The sequence below is a fragment of the Panulirus ornatus genome, chromosome 11 (genome assembly GCF_036320965.1).
Source record: "Panulirus ornatus isolate Po-2019 chromosome 11, ASM3632096v1, whole genome shotgun sequence".
Classification (NCBI taxonomy): domain Eukaryota; kingdom Metazoa; phylum Arthropoda; class Malacostraca; order Decapoda; family Palinuridae; genus Panulirus; species Panulirus ornatus.
Genome location: NC_092234.1, coordinates 16531384 through 16547977, shown reverse-complemented (window position 1 = coordinate 16547977; position 16594 = coordinate 16531384). Strand labels below are relative to the sequence as shown.

At 41.7% G+C, this 16594-nt stretch overlaps 1 protein-coding gene and 1 non-coding gene across 5 annotated transcripts in view; both read left to right on the top strand.

Annotated features, from left to right (window-relative positions):
- Nucleotides 1-16594, top strand: part of Rbcn-3B (WD repeat-containing protein Rbcn-3B) — a 393934-nt gene that overhangs the window by 70477 nt on the left and 306863 nt on the right. The gene's annotated exons all lie outside the window — the stretch shown is intronic.
- LOC139751640 (U6 spliceosomal RNA) lies at nt 5265-5370 on the top strand. The gene has a single exon (XR_011713400.1). It is a non-coding gene; the product is annotated as a U6 spliceosomal RNA (small nuclear RNA).

Sequence of the window (16594 nt, the reverse complement as noted above, 5' to 3'; positions counted from 1 at the left end):
TACTGCTACTCCTTCCCTTGCTCTTGTCCTCTCATTAACCCCTGACTTTACTCCCAAGACATTCCCAAACCACTCTTCCCCTTTACCCTTGAGCTTCGTTTCACTCAGAGCCAAAACATCCAGGTTCCTTTCCTCAAACATACTACCTATCTCTCCTTTTTTCACATCTTGGTTACATCCACACACATTTAGACACCCCAGTCTGAGTCTTCGAGGAGGATGAGCACTCCCCGTGTGACTCCTTCTTCTGTTTCCCATTTTAGAAAGTTAAAAGAAAATACAAGGAGGGGAGGATTTCTGGCCCCCCGCTCCCGTCCCCTCTAGTCGCCTTCTAAGACACGCGAGGAATGCGTGGGAAGTATTCTTTCACCCCTATCCCCAGGGATAATATACATATATATGCATATATATATATATATATATATATATATATATATATATATATATATATATATATATATATATATATATATATATATACATACACATACATACGCACATATACACACATACACACATATACATATATATACATATGAAAAAAATGCTCATATATTATTTCTTTATACTAATTGCAGATTTTCACATTGTATCTTATACTTGTTTCTAACTCTTTATGATCATCACTGATTCTTCTGTGGATGCTCATGCCTGATTCTAATGTTCCTACCTGATTCTAACTCTGTAATCTCATAACTGAATCTCACTTTATGCCGTTACTTGATTCTCATCATGTATTTATACCTAAGTCTTACGCTGCTGGGTGCCCACTGCCCATCTATCATACCACACAATAAGCCCTACACCCTTCAAGAGAGTTTGGTAACTAGATGTGGGATTTTGTTACAAAAACAAAAACAAATCTAAAAACAAGAAAACAAAAAAGTGAGGATGAAATTAGAATTCAACAAGGAATAAGCAAATATACACACAAATCTCAGCTCAGCAACAATACTTTTCCTTTCCATGCTAGCAGAACAAAAATGACATGTATTCACTCTTCACAGGAGCCACCACAAACATAATCTTCCAAATGTGCAGGGCGGTGTCTCACATAGTGAGAGCACTGCCACCTGAGGCTGGTTGTTGCCACAACTGGGGTCGAAGCCACTGCTGTTGGGTATTCCCCTTGACCTATTGGCGTTGTGGGGATTAGCGAAACCCAGGGGCGTAGGGGACCTCGGTTTTGCAAAAACAGGTGGCCACTGCCATCCAGCTTCCTGGAGCACTGTCTATGTGGCTTCACCTCCACTACCATGCCAGACCTGTCCCACACCTTCAAAGTGATACCCTTCACGCAGACAGGGATGCCAACAAACTGCTGGAGCAGTATAGTGGCATCACCTGTTGGGCCATTGTGCACTAGAGCATGGCTCTCTGCTGTGGTCCACTCCCTGTTTCGCAGAGCAGTTTTTCATTGCCAGTTTATCAGATGATGTTGCCAGGGCACCGGGACACCATCTTGCAGCTGTCTTCCTGCTGCCTGCTGTGCAGGTGACTTATCCCCCTCTCTTAGGGGGTTGTTGAGATATTGGAGCATAGCCTAAGTTGCTTTGCTGTTGTGTAGGCTGCCTTAAATGCCCATGTTGCCCCTCAGCACCTGTTTTGCTGCCTTTACTGCTGCTTTGGCATATCCATTGGACTAGGGGAAGTGGGCTGAAGAGATGCAGGCCATGATTCCCCATTTTTTTCTAGAAAGCTTCCATCTCCTTGCTGTCTAGATTGATTCTCCATCCAGGATGATTTTCTTGGGTGCGCCCCATCTTCTGAAGAAGGTGAGTAGCCTTGCAATAACATAGGATTTTCCCACATAGTTTCGAATCCTACTCACTAGGCCATGTAAGAGGTTTAATGAAAGCAGGTAGTCTGTCCTCATTTTATTATATAGAAGTATCCTTTCACTGGAGAAGGGTGGTATCTCCTCCATCTCAGTCTGACTCCTGCCTCTAACTGCCTGGTGAGTGTTCTCACACTGCAGGGTACCTGCCAAGCGTTCCAACACTGCAGGGTGCCTGCCAAGCGTTCACACGCTGCTGGATGCGCGCTGTCCAACTATCGTACCACTTAGTATAATGATAGAGGAATTAAGAGAAAGCAAGTGAACTTAAATTTGGCACAGAAATAGGTTACATTCTATTTAATGGACTTTCGGCATTCACGGACACCTCTTCCCTCCATTGTAGTCCGTTAAATCGAGGGTTTACTGTGTTCAGATGAAGAACAGGAGCTTTAAATACTGTTATATGATAATATTGTAGAAATATCACTTACATTAAGTTGTACTAGATCTGGTAGGTGGAATTTTAGGTGATATGAGGGGTGAATGTTGGAGTGAAGAAGGTGGTGAGAGTAAGTGAGCTTGGGAAGGAGACCTGTGTGGGGAAGTACCAGGAGAGACTGTGTACAGAATGGAAAAAGGTGAGAACAATGGAAGTAAGGGGAGTGGGGGAGGAATGGGATGTATTTAGGGAATCAGTGATGGATTGCGCAAAAGATGCTTGTGGCATGAGAAGAGTGGGAGGTGGGCTGTTTAGAAAGGGTAGTGAGTGGTGGGATGAAGAAGTAAGAGTATTAGTGAAAGAGAAGAGAGAGGCATTTGGACGATTTTTGCAGGGAAAAAATGCAATTGAGTGGGAGAAGTATAAAAGAAAGAGACAGGAGGTCAAGAGAAAGGTGCAAGAGGTGAAAAAAAGGGCAAATGAGAGTTGGGGTGAGAGACTATCAGTAAATTTTAGGGAAAATAAAAAGATGTTCTGGAAGGAGGTAAATAGGGTGCGTAAGACAAGGGAGCAAATGGGAACTTCAGTGAAGGGCGTAAATGGGGAGGTGATAACAAGTAGCGGTGATGTGAGAAGGAGATGGAATGAGTATTTTGAAGGTTTGTTGAATGTGTCTGATGACAGAGTGGCAGATATAGGGTGTTTTGGTCGAGGTGGTGTGCAAAGTGAGAGGGTTAGGGAAAATGATTTGGTAAACAGAGAAGAGGTAGTAAAAGCTTTGCGGAAGATGAAAGCCGGCAAGGCAGCAGGTTTGGATGGTATTGCAGTGGAATTTATTAAGAAAGGGGGTGACTGTATTGTTGACTGGTTGGTAAGGTTATTTAATGTATGTATGACTCATGGTGAGGTGCCTGAGGATTGGCGGAATGCGTGCATAGTGCCATTGTACAAAGGCAAAGGGGATAAGAGTGAGTGCTCAAATTACAGAGGTATAAGTTTGTTGAGTATTCCTGGTAAATTATATGGGAGGGTATTGATTGAGAGGGTGAAGGCATGTACAGAGCATCAGATTGGGGAAGAGCAGTGCGGTTTTAGAAGTGGTAGAGGATGTGTGGATCAGGTGTTTGCTTTGAAGAATGTATGTGAGAAATACTTAGAAAAGCAAATGGATTTGTATGTAGCATTTATGGATCTGGAGAAGGCATATGATAGAGTTGATAGAGATGCTCTGTGGAAGGTATTAAGAATATATGGTGTGGGAGGCAAGTTGTTAGAAGCAGTGAAAAGTTTTTATCGAGGATGTAAGGCATGTGTACGTGTAGGAAGAGAGGAAAGTGATTGGTTCTCAGTGAATGTAGGTTTGCGGCAGGGGTGTGTGATGTCTCCATGGTTGTTTAATTTGTTTATGGATGGGGTTGTAAGGGAGGTAAATGCAAGAGTCCTGGAAAGAGGGGCAAGTATGAAGTCTGTTGGGGATGAGAGAGCTTGGGAAGTGAGTCAGTTGTTGTTCGCTGATGATACAGCGCTGGTGGCTGATTCATGTGAGAAACTGCAGAAGCTGGTGACTGAGTTTGGTAAAGTGTGTGGAAGAAGAAAGTTGAGAGTAAATGTGAATAAGAGCAAGGTTATTAGGTACAGTAGGGGTGAGGGTCAAGTCAATTGGGAGGTGAGTTTGAATGGAGAAAAACTGGAGGAAGTGAAGTGTTTTAGATATCTGGGAGTGGATCTGTCAGCGGATGGAACCATGGAAGCGGAAGTGGATCATAGGGTGGGGGAGGGGGCGAAAATTTTGGGAGCCTTGAAAAATGTGTGGAAGTCGAGAACACTATCTCGGAAAGCAAAAATGGGTATGTTTGAGGGAATAGTGGTTCCAACAATGTTGTATGGTTGCGAGGCGTGGGCTATGGATAGAGATGTGCGCAGGAGGATGGATGTGCTGGAAATGAGATGTTTGAGGACAATGTGTGGTGTGAGGTGGTTTGATCGAGTAAGTAACGTAAGGGTAAGAGAGATGTGTGGAAATAAAAAGAGCGTGGTTGAGAGAGCAGAAGAGGGTGTTTTGAAATGGTTTGGGCACATGGAGAGAATGAGTGAGGAGAGATTGACCAAGAGGATATATGTGTCGGAGGTGGTGGGAACGAGGAGAAGAGGGAGACCAAATTGGAGGTGGAAAGATGGAGTGAAAAAGATTTTGTGTGATCGGGGCCTGAACATGCAGGAGGGTGAAAGGAGGGCAAGAAATAGAGTGAATTGGAGTCATGTGGTATACAGGGGTTGACGTGCTGTCAGTGGATTGAAGCAAGGCATGTGAAGCGTCTGGGGTAAACCATGGAAAGCTGTGTAGGTATGTATATTTGCGTGTGTGGACGTGTGTATGTACATGTGTATGGGGGGGGGGGGGGTTGGGCCATTTCTTTCGTCTGTTTCCTTGCGCTACCTCGCAAACGCGGGAGACAGCGACAAAGTATAAAAAAAAAAAAAAAAAAAAAAAAAAAAAAAATGAGCACTAAGATTGCTGGCGAGAAACAGCACAAAATGTCAGATTTTAAATCAGATGCTATTCCGGCTGCTCTGCTTCCCAGAAGTACAACTCATTGGGTGCTTTCCAACAGGAGATTATAACATAATATATTGTGCAAACTATCTGGATTGCATGTCCATCATATGTATGTCAGACTGGCGTCAGTGGGGATGCAGCCTCTTGCTAGCGAAGTCATTTGTCAGTGTTCTTGCTCATGGCTGCTATGAACTGTACTTTTTTTAAACTTGTTGCATTTTCTGGTGCTTTATGTACATTCTCTCATTTACTTCTTCATGAACAATGGACTGTACACAGTACTGTATATGCTTGGTGTCAGCAAATGATCACTCCAGCAAGTGATCACTTGCTAGAACAATAGCTTGACATTACAGCGTGCAGTTTTTGAGATAAATGTTCTCTGTGTGCATTATTGAATTAATTTTTCTTAAGTGCTGCACCGTGTAAGTGGAACACAGGTAAAGGTTCCTAGGAATCAGGGACCAGATGTATACAGTTTAGTTTTGGTTCTTGCTTTGGTAGTACATATACTGAAATTGGTACAATACAAAGAAGTCTAGTAGGGTCTCAGTGTTAGGATGTGACACAAATCATGAGCATTTTCATTTTCTACTTGAAATTTGATCATGTGTTATTTGCTTTTGCATTTCCTTCCTTTAGCATGTACTTTTTTCGAAGGAAAGGAAATCGGGAAGATGTTTGACATCTTTTTTCACCTTTGTCAGTTGGAACCCTAGGTTTTGATGTAGTGAACATATGTTTTAGTTCTGGGGATTCCTTTATCAGGGGAACTGATTTCCAGAGTTCTTCAGATTCACCATTGAAAGATCATTACTTTGAGGTTAGTTGTAAGTAAAGGCTTTTTCCCTCCTCCATGTGGGTATTCTCTCATTGCTCTTTGGACAGGTTGCAAAGTAGACAAATGTAGGTTTTAATGCATTACTCATCAAGCAGTTTTCCCATTTTTTCACCGTGTCCAACATTCAGTTTCTTCTTAGATAAACTTTTTCTTCAGACTCTGCTGTTCCCTTGGGATGCTGCTTGTGATCTGCCAACCCTGTGAGTTGTGAGCACTTGGTAAGAGGCAGGTACAGTGATGTCAGGGTGGTGTCAGTTGCTGATTGACTGAGAGCAGACTCATTTAGATGAGCACATTGCTGTGTATACTGTTGATTTTTCCACTGTGATTGTAGAATGTTGCATCCTTCCTGATGATGCTTGAGCTGGTATATTACCAAGAGATGTTTTCTCATTGCTCATGAGACACCACTTTGTAAAGGAAATGTTTTTTCAGCCTTCAAGACCTGCATTTCTTTCTACTTTGGGGGTAGTGGCTGGTTATGGAATGGTATGGGTTGGAAGGATTAATAATAGTGTAAAGAATTGAGTGCAATCTTTGTTTCATTATGAAGGTGTTAGCACTTTTAGTTACTCAAAAGACAAAGATGATTTTGAGTGCCCTGTTTTTATGTGGTTTGCAGCCTTGTTTCACAATATTTGTTTTGACAGGGTGGATGACCAGACAGGTAAGACATAGTTTAGTATGGGGCAGTGAACTGTTTGTAGAATATACTAAGAGATTTTGGTACCAGTAAGTGTTCTGAAGGTATTTAGTTTAGTTGTTGCCTTTCTTTTGATGTTTGTGGTAACTATCATGTGTTTGTTGTATGTGAAGCTCTCATTAGTTGGAGTTTTGTTTAGTGGGAATGATTGGCCATTCAAGGCAATGGAAGGATGTAGGTTGGATTTGTATCTGTTTGGGGTTAAAAGGGTGACTAAATACTTTTCTCGAGATGCAGACACCCTGTTCTGGATGAGTTTTTACTCCAGTTTTATGTCATGTAGGGTTGCATCGTTGTTGTTAAGAGAAAAAACTGCTCATTTGGGGATTCCGTTGGAGTGCCAACATATTTTAGAGATGAAACTTTTGTGATTGACTTTAGACTATGTGATCATCTATGGAGTTAGCTCTCCACTTTTTATATTGTGTAGAGGTTAGTGGCAGGTACCTTTGAAGAATGTATGTGAGAAATACTTAGAAAAGCAAATGGATTTGTATGTAGCATTTATGGATCTGGAGAAGGCATGTGATAGAGTTGATAGAGATGCTCTGTGGAAGGTATTAAGAATATATGGTGTGGGAGGCAAGTTGTTAGAAGCAGTGAAAAGTTTTTATCGAGGATGTAAGGCATGTGTATGTGTAGGAAGAGAGGAAAGTGATTGGTTCTCAGTGAATGTAGGTTTGCGGCAGGGGTGTGTGATGTCTCCATGGTTGTTTAATTTGTTTATGGATGGGGTTGTTAGGGAGGTGAATGCAAGAGTTTTGGAAAGAGGGGCAAGTATGAAGTCTGTTGTGGATGAGAGAGCTTAGGAAGTGAGTCAGTTGTTGTTCGCTGATGATACAGCGCTGGTGGCTGATTCATGTGAGAAACTGCAGAAGCTGGTGACTGAGTTTGGTAAAGTGTGTGAAAGAAGAAAGTTAAGAGTAAATGTGAATAAGAGCAAGGTTATTAGGTACAGTAGGGTTGAGGGTCAAGTCAATTGGGAGGTAAGTTTGAATGGAGAAAAACTGGAGGAAGTAAAGTGTTTTAGATATCTGGGAGTGGATCTGGCAGTGGATGGAACCATGGAAGCGGAAGTGGATCGTAGGGTGGGGGAGGGGGCGAAAATCCTGGGAGCCTTGAAGAATGTGTGGAAGTCGAGAACATTATCTCGGAAAGCAAAAATGGGTATGTTTGAAGGAATAGTGGTTCCAACAATGTTGTATGGTTGCGAGGCGTGGGCTATGGATAGAGTTGTGCGCAGGAGGATGGATGTGCTGGAAATGAGATGTTTGAGGACAATGTGTGGTGTGAGGTGGTTTGATCGAGTAAGTAACGTAAGGGTAAGAGAGATGTGTGGAAATAAAAAGAGCGTGGTTGAGAGAGCAGAAGAGGGTGTTTTGAAATGGTTTGGGCACATGGAGAGAATGAGTGAGGAAAGATTGACCTAGAGGATATATGTGTTGGAGGTGGAGGGAATGAGGAGAAGTGGGAGACCAAATTGGAGGTGGAAAGATGGAGTGAAAAAGATTTTGAGTGATCGGGGCCTGAACATGCATGAGGGTGAAAGGAGGGCAAGGAATAGAGTGAATTGGATCGGTGTGGTATACCTGGGTTGACGTGCTGTCAGTGGATTGAATCAGGGCATGTGAAGCGTCTGGGGTAAACCATGGAAAGCTGTGTAGGTTATGTATATTTGCGTGTGTGGATGTATGTATATACATGTGTATGGGGGTGGGTTGGGCCATTTCTTTCGTCTGTTTCCTTGCACTACCTCGCAAACGCGGGAGACAGCGACAAAGCAAAAAAAAAAAAGATAAAACCTTTCATGAGAAGATGTGTTGGGATGGTGTCAAATGTGTTGTTGATGTCTGTTACCAATAATACTGTGTGGAAAGGGGGTTTTGGTTGGTTGAAGCCATGTGATTTGTGTGGTTTGCAGCTTTGTCATGTTTGGAAGGATGTTAATAGTTTGAGAAAAACAAGAGAACAAATGGGATTGTCATGAAAGGGGTAAATGAGGAAGTGGGAACAGGCAGAAATGTGGGGAAGAAGAGAGCGAATAAATATTCTGAGGGCATGTTGAGTGTGTTCACTTATGGAATCAAAGATATATGATGTTTTGGTGTGGATGAATGCGGAACAAGAGTCATGGCAAGTGGTTTGGTGAAAAAAGAAGTAGTGAAAGTTTTCAGTGAAATGAAGTATAGCAAAGCAGCGAGAGTGGATGGGATTACATTTTAATTTCTTTAGGAATCGAGTGACTGTGTTGTTGATTGGTTAGAATTTTTGATGTGTATGGATTGTCATGAAGTACCTGAGGATTGGTGGAATACCTGCACAGTGTCACTGTATAAAGACAAGGGAGATAAAAGTGAATGTTCTAGATATAAAGCTTGTTGAGTGTATCTGGTAAGTTTTATGGGAGGGTGATGATTGAGAGGCTGATGGGATGCATACAGCATCAGACAGGGAAGGATTGGTAGAGGATGTGTGGATCATGTATTTGATTTGAAGAATTTGTATGAGAAACATAGAGAAACAGAAGGAACTGTGTGTGGCATTTATGTATATGAAGAAATGGCATGATAGGGTGGTTAGAGATGCTTTGTAAAAAGTGTTATGAGAATATAGTGTGGGAGGAAAGCTACTAGAAATAGAGGTATTATTGTCAAGTAAATACTCCATGTATGTGAGTAGGAAGAGAGGACAGAGTGATTCCAAGTGAAAGTGGGTTTCTGTTAGGGGTTGATGTCACCATGGCTATTTAGTTTTTTATGGATGAGGTGGTGAGGGAGGTGAATGCTAGGATTTTGGGGAGAGAGGCAAGACTGCAGAATATCAGGGATAGGGGGGACTTCGGAGGTGAATCAGTTGTTGTTTACTGATGACATGGCACTGGTGGCAGAGTCGAGTGAGAAATTAAAGTTGGTTTCTGAATTTGGAAGAGTGTGTGAAAGTAGATAGTCTAGAGAATATGTTCATAAAAGCATTCTTGTAAATTTAGAAGTGGAGAGAGACAAGTTAACTTGAGCACCTACCTATGAGTACTTACGCTGAGATTTTGCCATGGTATCAGTGGTGTTTTAGATACCTGTGAGTAGGTGTGGCAGTGAATGGAACCATGGGAGCCAAAGGAAGAGATAGGTTGGGTGAGGGAGTGAAGGTTATAGGCTTATTAAGGAATGTGTGGCAAGACATGAAGAGATAGGATGGGTGAGGGAGTGAAGGTTATAGGCTTATTGAGGAATGTGTGGCAATAAAGGACATTGTCAATAAGGGCAACGTTGGATGAATTTGATGGTGTAGAAATGCCAGTAATGTTACATGGGTGTGAGGCATGGGCCGTGGGGTTCTGTTCTGGGACTATTGCTCTTCTTGATCTCTGTAAATGACTTGCCAGAAGGTGTAGACTCCTTCTTGAATATGTTTGCAGTTAATGGAAAGGGCACGAGGAAAGGGAAGAGCATTGCTGATGTATAACTGTACTAGCAGACAAATGTCAAAGCCCAAAACTGATTTGATGCACGGTTGTTGAAGTTCAGCGCAAGTAAATGGAATGTAATGAGGATATGTCACTGTGTAAGAGGGTCTTATTACAATTATTATCTAGTGGGAAACAAAGTGCAGAAATCTGTGTATAAGAAAGACTTGTGAGATGACATTTCCCTAAACCCTAGAATGGGTGAAGAGTCCAGCTCTTTGCTACCAAATATCAGAATAGCATTCAGGTTCATGAATAAGGAAATATGCAGCTAGCTGTTCACATCATACATAAGGCCAAAACTAGAAGATACTTATGAAGTTTGGTCACAGCTCTTAAAAAAGTACAAAAAGCTATTAGAGAAAATCTAGAGGAGAACAACCAAGAAAGTGCCAGAATTACGAGAGCCAAATTACAGGGAAAAAATCTTAAGGCTGTAAATTTACCCACTTTGGAAGAGAAAAGAGTCAGGGGTGATTTTATCACAAGCTTAAAGTTTTTAAGACAGATCCATGATGTAGACAATGAACAGTTCTTTTAGAGATGTAGGGATAGAATCACCAGAGGATAGAACAAGAAATTAAGTAAGCAACTTGTTGGAAATGATGCAGTACTTTTAAAGTATAATAGTGGTGGCCAAATGGAATAAAGTGACCTCAGACAGCACACTTGATCATCGTTTCTTGCGTTTGCTAGGTAGCATCAAGAACAGATGAAGAAAGGCCACATCTGTTCATAACCTTCTCTAGCTGTCACTTGTAATGCAACAAAACTACAGCTCCCTATCCACAACCAGGTGCCACAAACCTTTCTGTGATTTACCCCTGATGCTTCACCTGCCCTAGTTCAGTCCAATGACAGTACTTTGACCGTAGTATACAATATCATTCCAGTTCATTCTATCGCGAGTACACTTCTCACCCTCTTGCATGTTCAAGCCCTGATCACTCATAATCTTTTTAACTCCATCCTTTCATCTCCAATATGGTCTCACATTCTTTTTGTTCCCTCCACTTCTGACACATATATCCCATTTGTTAACCTTTCCTCAGTAATTCTCCCCTTATGCCCAAACCATTTCAGCACAACTCTTCTGCTCTCAACCATACTCTTTGTATTACTTCAGATCTCTCTTATACTACATACTTGTTCAAACCGCCTGACAGCACATGTTGTGCTCAAACATTTAATTTCCAACACTTCCACCATGCTCTGCACAGCCTTAACCCATAGCCCATGCCTCGCATCCAAATGATATTGTTAGGACTACTATCCCTTCAAACACACCCAATTTTGCCCTCCCAGATAATGTTTTCTCTTTTCACACATTCCCTAGGACTCCCAGAACTTTGCTTCCTCCACACCATATATATATATATATATATATATATATATATATATATATATATATATATATATATATATATATATATATATATATATATATCCTTGGGGATAGGGGAGAAAGAATACTTCCCATGTTTTCCGTGCGTTTCGTAGAAGGTGACTAAAAGGGGAGGGAGTGGGGAGCTCGAAATCCTTTCATCTCATTCTTTTTTAATTTTCCAAAAGGGAAGCAGAGAAGGGGGCCAAGTGAGGATATTCCCTCTAAGGCTCTGTCCTCTGTTCTTAGCACTACCTTGCTAATGTGGGAAATGGCAAATAGTATGAAAAAAAATATTTATTTATTTATTTTGCTTTGTTGCTGTATCCCGTGTTAGCGAGGTTGCGCAAGGAAACAGATGAAAGAATGGCCCAACCCACCCACATACACATGTATATACATGCACGTCCACACAAGCAAATATACATACCTATACATCTCAATGTATACATATATATATACACATACAGACATATACATATATACATATGTACATAATTCATACTGTGCCTTTATTCATTCCCATCGCCACCCCGCCACACATGAAATAACAACCCCCTCCCCCCTTATGTGTGCATGGTAGCGCTAGGAAAAGACAGCAAAGGCCACATTTGTTCACGCTCAGTCTCTAGCTGTCATGTAATGATGCACCAAAACTACAGCTCCCTTTCCACATCCAAACCCCACAGAACTTTCCATGGTTTGCCCCAGACGCTTCACATGCCCTGGTTCAATCCATTTACAGCACGTCGACCCTGGTATACCACATCGATCCAATTCACTCTATTCCTTGCCCGCCTTTCACCCTCCTGCATGTTCAGGCCCCGATCACTCAAAATCTTTTTCACTCCATCTTTCCACCTCCAATTTGGTCTCCCACTTCTCGTTCCCTCCACCTCCGACACATATATCCTCTTGGTCAATCTTTCCTCACTCATTCTCTCCATGTGACCAAACCATTTCAAAACACCCTCCTCTGCTCTCTCAACCACACTCTTTTTATTACCACACATCTCTCTTACCCTATTAGTACTTACTCGATCAAACCACCTCACACCACATATTGTCCTCAAACATCTCATTTCCAACACATCCACCCTCCTCTGCACAACGCTATCCATAGTCCACGCCTTGCAACCATACAACATTGTTGGAACCACTATTCCTTCAAACATACCCATTTTTGCTTTCCGAGATAATGTTCTCGACTTCCACACATTCTTCAACGCTCCCAGAACTTTTGTCCCCTCCCCCACCCTATGATTCACTTCCACTTCCATGGTTCCATCCGCTGCCAAATCCACTCCCAGATATCTAAAACACTTCACTTCCTCCAGTTTTTCTCCATTCAAACTTACCTCCCAGTTGACTTGTCCCTCAACCCTACTGTACCTAATAACCTTGCTCTTATTCACATTTACTCTTAACTTTCTTCTTTCACACACTTTACCAAACTCAGTCACCAGCTTCTGCAGTTTCTCACATGAATCAGCCACCAGCGCTGTATCATCAGCGAACAACAACTGACTCACTTCCTAAGCTCTCTCATCCCCAACAGACTGCATACTTGCCCCTCTTTCCAAAACTCTTGCATTCACCTCCCTAACAACCCCATCCATAAACAAATTAAACAACCATGGAGACATCACACACCCCTGCCGCAAACCTACATTCACTGAGAACCAATCACTTTCCTCTCTTCCTACATGTACACATGCCTTACATCCTCGATAAAAACTTTTCACTGCTTCTAACAACTTGCCTCCCACACCATATATTCTTAGTACCTTCCACAGAGCATCTCTTTCAACACTATCATATGCCTTCTCCAGATCCATAAATGCTACATACAAATCCATTTGCTTTTCTAAGTATTTCTCACATACATTCTTCAAAGCAAACACCTGATCCACACATCCTCTACCACTTCTGAAACCACACTGCTCTTCCCCAGTCTGATGTTCTGTACATGCCTTCACCCTCTCAATCAATACCCTCCCATATAATTTACCAGGAATACTCAACAAACTTATACCTCTGTAATTTGAGCACTCACTCTTATCCCCTTTGCCTTTGTACAATGGCACTATGCACGCATTCCGCCAATCCTCAGGCACCTCACCATGAATCATATATACATTAAATAACCTTACCAACCTGTCAACAATACAGTCACCCCTTTTTTTTTTAATGAATTCCACTGCAATACCATCCAAACCTGCTGCCTTGCCGGCTTTCATCTTCTGCAAAGCTTTTACTACCTCTTCTCTGTTTACCAAATCATTTTCCTTAACCCTCTCACTTTGCACACCACCTCGACCAAAACACCCTATATCTGCCACTCTATCATCAAACACATTCAACAAACCTTCAAAATGCTCACTCCATCTCCTCACATCACCACTACTTGTTATCACCTCCCCATTTGTGTGTATATATGTGTTCATCGAGATGTATGGGTATGTATATTTGCGTGTGTGGACGTGTATGTATATACATGTGTATGGGGGTGTGTTGGGCCATTTCTTTCGTCTGTTTCCTTGCGCTACCTCGCAAATGCGGGAGACAGCGACAAAGCAAAATAATAATAATAATAACTGTTAAAGAGTGAATGTTAGCTAATGAGGCCATTCCTTCATCTTTTCCTAACACCACCTCACCAAGTAGGAAAAGGCAAGCAAGTATATATGAAAGAAAACACTGCAGACGTTTTAATGTCTGTGGAAGGCGAGAATGTTATCTTGGAAAACAAAAATGGGTATGTTTGAAGGAATAGTTATGTGGTTGCGAGGCGTGGGCTGTAGATAGAGTTGTGCGCAGGAGGGTGGATGTGCTGGAAATGAGATGTTTGAGGACAGTATGTGGTGTGAGGTGGTTTGCTCGAGTAAGTAATGAAAGGATAAGAGAGATGTGTGGTAATAAAAAGAGTGTGGTTGAGAGACCAGAAGAGGGTGTTTTGAAATGGTTTGGTCACATTGAGAGAATGAGTGAGGAAAGATTGGCAAAGAGGATATATTCGTCAGAGGTGGAGGGAACGAGGAGAAGTGGGAGACCAAATTGGAGGTGGAAAGATGGAGTGAAAAAGATTTTGAGTGATCGGGGCCTGAACGTGCAGGAGGGTGAAAGGCATGCAAGGAATAGAGTGAATTGGAACAATGTGGTATACCGGAGTGAACGTGCTGTCAGTGGATTGAACCAGGGCATGTAAAGCGTCTGGGGTAAACCATGGAAAGTTTTGTGGGGACTGGATGTGGAAAGGGAGCTGTGGTTTCGGTGCATTATACACAACAGCTGGAGACTGAGTGTGAACGAATGTGGCCTTTGTTGTCTTTTCCTAGCAGTATCTCGTGCACATGCGGGGGTAGGGCGTTGTCATTTCATGTGTGGCGGGGTGGCGACAGCAATGAATAAGGGCAGACATTGTGAATTATGTACAGGTGTATATATGTATATGTCTGTGTGTGTATATATATATGTATATGTTGAGATGTATAGGTATGTATATGTGCGTGTGTGGACGTGCATGTATATACATGTGTATGTGGGTGGGTTGGGCCATTCTTTTGTCTGTTTCCTTGTGCTACCTCGCTAACGCGGGAGACAGCGGCAAAGTATAATAAATAGAAAATGAATATATACTCCATGGGTTAGATTTGGATCAGAGGGATGTCACCAGGTTACCTTCGCTAAAAGGAATTTTCAAAATACATACATCTCAAATCAAGTGCTTTTCTATGTATCCCAACCTCAACCTGGTGGGTGAAGCATGGACTTTTCAATCTATTGTGGCTTTGATGGGACCCAAGCATCCTTCCTAGGGTTTGAATCAACCTATTTGTCACACCATTGGACTAACAGTAGATTAATAGGTCCATGTTACACCCACCTAAACGTTGGGATACTGGGAATACACTTGATTTAAAGTGTATGTATTGTTAAATTCTAAGCAGCTAAGGTGGTAAAAGAAGCCAGACGCCCTTCCCTTGATCCTGTGGTATGTATGAATTTGTCACCATTGGTGCTCTGATAAATTAAAAGTCCATGTTTCACCCACTGAGTTGAGGTTTTGATGTAGGGATTTCAGGTACCTTGGTAAGGCTTTCAAATTTAAGTCTTGGGGAAATTATCCACACTCTTTACAGCTCACTGGTGCATCCCCAAGTTGAATATTGTGTTAACTGTTGGTTGCCCTGCTTTAAAGAGAGCCATTTTAAGAGATTAGAAGGAGCACTGAATTTAGCTACCAGGATGATTTCTGGCCAGAGAAACAAAACCTATGAGAGTGAACTAAACAAATTAGCTGTATTTAGCATATAAAAGATAAGGTTAAGAGGTGATCTACTCTAAATCATTAAGGATTTTGATATAACAAGCAGCTTAAGGGTAGATTTGTGTAGCATCACTTGTAATAATGGATATAACTTGTGGACAGACATTTCACTGTGAACAAGGTGAAGTAATTTTTCTACAACAGGATTGTTAACATATCAAATTGTTTACCAGTAGAGTAGTTGAAAGCAGTACCATGATATGTTTAAGTTTAGGCTTGATAAATCCACAACTAACATTATCTACACCTTCTTAACTGTGCAGTAAGTTTACAAATCTTCCTTTTTGAAAAATATGTATGTCTTCCTTCTCTTTCCACATCAATTGATATTTTCTGATCTCTTCCACTATCTCAAACAGCCATGTTAGGACCCTTTAGTGTGTTACTTTGAATGCAGTTGTACCTTTTAACGTCCATTTGGCTGAAGTAGCCAGGTGCACCTCCATTGTTAGACTCCACCCCAAGGATTATTTACATTTATCTGTCGTCATCATATTCATCATACCATTGGAACCTCAATAGATTAAAAGTCCATGCTACGCCCACCGCATTATGGCTGAGGCACAAGGAAAAAAAACTTTATTTCAGGTGTCTCTATTGTTTAACGTTTGTGTAGCTGAGGTAGCTAGGTGCATTTCCCAGGGTTTGAGTCCAACCTGTGATATGTTATTTACTGATGATGGTGATGATGGACTGGTGATGAGTTCGAGTGAGAAACTGCAAAAGTTGGTGAAAGTTTGAAAGAGTGTGTAAAAGGAGGAAGTTGAAAGTGTATGTAAATAAAATCAAGGTTATTATTTATTCAGTAGGGTAGAGGCACAAGTTAGTTGGGGTGTGAGTTGGAATGGAGAAAATTTGGAGGAAATTAAGTGTTTTAGATGTGTGGAATTGACATGGTGGCAAATGGAACCATAGAAACGGAAGTGATTCATAGGGTGGGTAAGGGTGCGAAAGTTCTGGGAGCATTGAGGAATGTGTGGAAAGACAGGTTGTTATCTAGGAGGGCAAAAATTTCTATGCTTTAATGTATGGTAGTCCTAACAATGTTATATGGATCTGAAGCATTGGGATGTTTGGAGGAGGGTGGATGTGTTGGA